Source organism: Macadamia integrifolia, unplaced genomic scaffold, assembly GCF_013358625.1.
Source record: "Macadamia integrifolia cultivar HAES 741 unplaced genomic scaffold, SCU_Mint_v3 scaffold_198A, whole genome shotgun sequence".
NCBI lineage: Eukaryota > Viridiplantae > Streptophyta > Magnoliopsida > Proteales > Proteaceae > Macadamia > Macadamia integrifolia.
Window position 1 is genome coordinate 749555 of NW_024870639.1, and position 5308 is coordinate 754862.

Sequence of the window (5308 nt, forward strand, 5' to 3'; positions counted from 1 at the left end):
GGCCAGATGGGGGAGCTCAAGGGGTCCCTACAAGGTGCTCTCAACACCATAGTAAGTAACCAAGAGGAGATGGTTGCCACCTTGAAGGCTCAAGTGTGCAAGGCGTTGGACAAGGTGAAAGCTCGTATTGGAGAAGAAGTATGGGAAGGTTAGGCTACGAGGAGGATAGCGGCGAGGGAAGCCACTACCTCCACTGACATGTCTAAAGGAGAAGCACTAAGGCACAAACGTGATAAGAGGGATCGGTTCAAGCCTAGAGACAAGTGCTTCTTATGTGATGAGCTACATTGGTTTTGGGATTGCCCCAGGAGGAAAGCTCTCAGTGCCCTATTAGAGGAAGAGGGCCAAGAGGAAGAACCACCTTGTATGGGGTCACCAATGCAGCACAGTGCCACCAGGGGCAAGATAGGGGTCGAGGCCCTTAACTCTCAAAAAGGGCTGATGTGTGCAAAAGTGTGCATCAATAGGAAGCCCACACAAGTAAAAGTAGATACGGGAGCCACACACAACCTCACCTTGACGGAGGAGTCAAAGGAACTTGGACCAAGGGTGTCCTAAGGCTATCAACTCCAAAGAATGCCCTATACATGATGTTGCTCGAGTGGTCAAGATGAACATCAGGGCTAAAGAGGGTGTTGAGCATGTGACAACTATGTGGCTCAAAGACGTCAACTCCCAGGATCGTCCCATAACTGATGCTCGAGGGGTCGAGACGAACCTTGGGACAAAAGGAGTTCTCCAACACCATCCAGGGGCTAGGTGCTTACTTGCCTTTACACGGGAGGGCAAGACAAAGAGAATTTGGGAGCAAGATGGCTTGCTCCATGCCAAGAAGAGGAAGATGCAAACAAGAGGACGGCGACAACCAGACGACGTTGTAGGAGGCTCAAGTTATGTGACTACAACAAAAGCCCCAATAGGCATTGCTCATTTCAAGAGGGAGGCTAATTTGGTTGCTGATCCAATCATCCAGAGACACAAAGTACCTCCTTATATGGAGTATCTAGTCAAGTGGAAGGGGCGACCAGAGAGCGAGACGAGATGGGAGACAACTAGCAATGCTAAGATGGCTCATAAATAAAAGTACCACAAGGAGGATGTGATGAGGGCGTCACAAATTTAGGTGGGGGAGAGTGTCACGACCTACCCAACATAGGCCCACGGGCCTAGCCCATCAAGCCCATGGACTTAGGCCAATGGGCTAAGTAAGGTCCAAGTTCTAGAGTTTTCTACAAAGGTGTAGTAACTCTAGATATTTTATTTATAGAAGATATTTATAAGAGATATTTTGGGAGAGATTTCTAGAATTCTCCACTAAGGAGGTGGGAAGCTTCTAGTTTCCTCCCCAACCATTGGATGGAGGACATTTGTAAATATCTTAACCATCCATTGTAACTTGGGGTGCCTATAAATAGGTGTTGCCTGATTTGGCAAAGGCACTCACCAAGGACCAACCAAGAGTGTTCAACCAAGTAAGGAAGTTCTCAAGCCTTGTACTCAAGAGTTCTTTAGTGCAATACAAGTTCATTCTTCCCAAACTCACTCTTGTGTTCACTTTTTCTCTTCCCAAATCCCTTAAGGAGGGTGGTTAGGCTGACTTAGTGCTAGTGGGAGTGTTAAGTGCTGGCGCGGTTGCTTAGAAAGGTCTAAGGCCGTGACAAGCCGCTGTAGATCAGCCATGACCTTGGGTTCACGTTTTGCCTTTTCCTCATAGTTAAACATTGCCAATGCCCACTTGTCTTCAGCACTGTAAACTTGATTTTCTTTTCGGATACGAATTGCATTCATTCTCTGATGCCTACTACCACTCATCACATAACCAAGGCTCTCAAATGTCTAAATCTCTTCAGCTGAAAGACCCAATTCTCTGTGAAGAATACGCTTGCCTTGCTGCACATACTGGGCAATAGCATCACCCTCACCAGGCCTGAGAGCACCTCCATTGCTAATATGACCATCAGCCTTCGGAAGTGGAACAGGTCCCACCAATGGTTCCTTCTCCAAAGCAGATTTCTTTTGAGACTCCATCATTTCCTTGAACAAGAACGACTCACCATCAATCTCAGGCTTCATTGCATCATCAATCATGATGATGTAGATAAGCCACTTAATGGACTTATCATATTGCATATAAGCCTTGGGTGGATTATGTATGTGTTGGGCCTTTGATCCCATGGATTTTAATCGTAATGGACCACTTTAATAGGTCTAAAATATGAGTAAAAAGTAGAAAAACGAGATTTATATTCAGTACTTTTATTTAAGGTGTTTTAATTCAATAAAGGCCCATTGAGCCCATCGAGTGTAATGTCTTATATGGACTATTAGTTAGTCAGTCCTATTCCATGTTGGAGTTAGAAGTTTAGTCCTACTCCTATTTGAAGTCCTAGTTGTAGTAGGATTGTAGGAGTGTCTAATCCTATTTGAAAACTAACTCCTAGTCAATGCATGATTGTAATTCTGCTCTCTTTAAATAGAGGAGCATATGCAATGATATTTCTTAGACTTGAATGAATAAATTATTGAGTGAATACTCTTTAACTGAAAAACTATTATTGTGAGGTGAGATGCCTATACCTTTAAGGGGGTGTGATACCCAAAACCTAGGGGTGAGATACCCATTCCTTTTTTCTCTTTCACCATTCTCAATCCCCATCTATTCTATTCTTCTTTTTCTATTTTTATTTTTCTGTTATCAATTGTTTACTGCAAGAAGAATTCAGATTCTGTTAGAGTTCATTACTGTCAAGATCGGCCAGCACTTGAAAGAGATTTTGGAGCAGATCGATCTCCCCTATCTCCCAAATCTGACTTCTGTTTTGTGAACCCCTTTAAGGGTCTGATCTAGACCATCAGAGAATCACTCGATCCTTTTCTCAACACTGCCCAAGCAGTCCAGCATCAGGTCTTGGAGGATCTCTTCTGTTCTCTCTCTCCTAAGGCTGAAAATCAAGAACGGTCATAACTTTTCAATCAGCCATCAGAACAGCTTCATATTTTCGGGTTTTTATACTCTCATCAAAGGCTTCCATCGACCCAAAGTATAGCTCAATCAGAAGCCTCCTGGTCCAACCGTGATTTTCTGTATTATTTGGGGTTAAATATTGTGGGGTTAGTTCTTCTAATCTACTCCTGCATTACATGACGTTGCTTTTCGCACCAACGTCCAAATAAGAAGAGTTCTCAGTTCATATCTCACTGCCCGATTCATAGTCTCTTTGTCTTGCTTCTTTTCGAACGGGAAGAGGAATGCTCTCATCAGAATCACTATCTCTACTCCTTTTACTTTTCCTTTTTCTCTTACTGCTACTCCGACTCCTTTTCTTCCCTCGCCTACTGCTACTATGCCTTCCTGATTTCTTCCTTCGTTTCGTCTCTTCTTCACTTGAAGCTTTAGAACTGTCAGGCTCACTCACGCCATTATCTGATTCAGTATCAGGGGACGATATTCTACTTGTGCGCCTCCTAGAACCTGACGATTTAGTCTTCCGCCGATCATTCCTTCGGCTTCTGCTCTTCCTCCTTGAGCGGAAATCATCCGTGTCCGACTCAGTACCCGACCCCGTCTCAGACGAACTTCCTCCTAGTTCTTCAGATTCAGAATCACCATTCCGACAAGTACCGTTTTCTTGCTTTCTCGAATTCCCCTTTTGCTTTTCTTCCAAAATTTCCTTAGCTTCACCCAAAGGCTCGGAGCGATCCCTTTCACCAGGAGGAGGACTAGGGGTAACATTCCAGATACAATTCTTGAGTACCTTTCTCAATTTCTGGCGTTTAAGCCTGCGATGCTCTTCGTAGCTTAAGCCCATTCAACTCCTCATCAGATTCGTAATGATGGAACTGTCCATTCCGGAAATCCTCTCGATCGCGATCGAATCGTTGTTCGCTATCACGTGTTAGGGTTTCATCAGACCTCGGGCTTCTCCTATTATGGTTGTTATAGTATCCGTTTGAGTCCTCTCGATCACGGCGGCCATCTGATTCATAACGAGATCTTCTATAACCGTCGGCAGGACTGCAACTCGGACTCCGGCTAGGGCTACGACAATGACGATCGTCGAAAGAGTATGAAGGAGATGGAGACATACCTGATACCGGCGAGTAACCTACGTTGTCTCGGTCGTCGCGGAAGCGTCCTTCCGGCATTTCCACTGTTGAAGAGAGCTTCCGGTGACGGCTTCGAGAATAATCGCCGTTCTCCAAATCCCTCTCTCCACCCACCATCATTGATTATGGTTCAGGGATGACCAGTGTTTTAGAGAACGGAATCGAGGATCGAATCTGTCAGTGCCGATTCCAGATTCAAATCGGGAAAATCGGTCGATTCGTTTGATCCGAATTATTTAGTGTTGAAGTTCCGAAATTGCACGCGGACACCCCCTCCTCACCCAAATTACTGTGCACTTCCCCTTAAAATATCCTGAATACCCTCTCTATTTCGTATTTTCCATAATACCCCTTCCAACGCCTGAAATTGCTCGTTCACATTGGAGGAAACCCTACCCTAATTATTAAATAAGCAATCGAACATTACCTCGCTGGTGCAAATACAATTCAGCACATAGACCAATGGAAGGGTGCGCTAGAACATCATTAGCATAAGGTAATGTGGTCTTTTAACACCTGCTGTGTTAAGGTATAGACATTAACTAGTGGGTAGCATTTTTTCTTCCTTATTAAATATAGTACAAGTGTTCTAAGTAGTTTATAGTTACAAAACTACTTTCTTTTCTTCTTTTTTTCCTTTTTTTCTTTGAGGGGAACCTAGTTTGGCCTAGAAAATGCCTAGAATAGTGTAAATACGAGAAGATTGCGCTGCCCCTCCCCTCTATGTAGAAGATGCTTCCATTGCCTTTTCCACTGGTCCGCGGGTCTGGTGTAAGGACCGACTGGTTTCTCTCGCCGTTTGTTTTTTTATTCAATCTCTCTCCCTTTTCTTTGCTTTTACAGACCTTGTGCACATTATCTAGTCTGAAAGAACTCAAGCCCAACCCATTTTAGGTCCCTCTGGGCGTCCTATAAAGGAGAATGTTTTGGAGTGGATTTTGGGATTAAAACTACGTCCTAACACATGAGTTTTTATAGCTCACCCTTAAACTTTATAGAGTTTTCCAAAATCAAGCTCCAAATTAGCTCGAGTCCTATTATGAGCTTGTCCAACTTTTGGTCTCACGCTGGATTAGGCTTTAGGCCTCGCTTGCCATGGTCCATTGCGGGTTGGGCAGGTCGAGACTGGGCTCCGCTGCTTTGGACTGGGATTAATATATCAGCATATCAGATTAACTACCAGCTCTTTTTTTTTTTTTTT

The 5308-nt window shown here is 44.2% G+C and overlaps 2 pseudogenes; both read right to left on the reverse strand.

Annotated features, from left to right (window-relative positions):
- LOC122071250 overlaps nt 1–4354 on the reverse strand; it is a 13004-nt pseudogene extending 8650 nt beyond the window's left edge.
- Nucleotides 1571–3186, reverse strand: LOC122071223 (annotated as a pseudogene).
- Nucleotides 4355–5308: the final 954 nt, after the last annotated feature.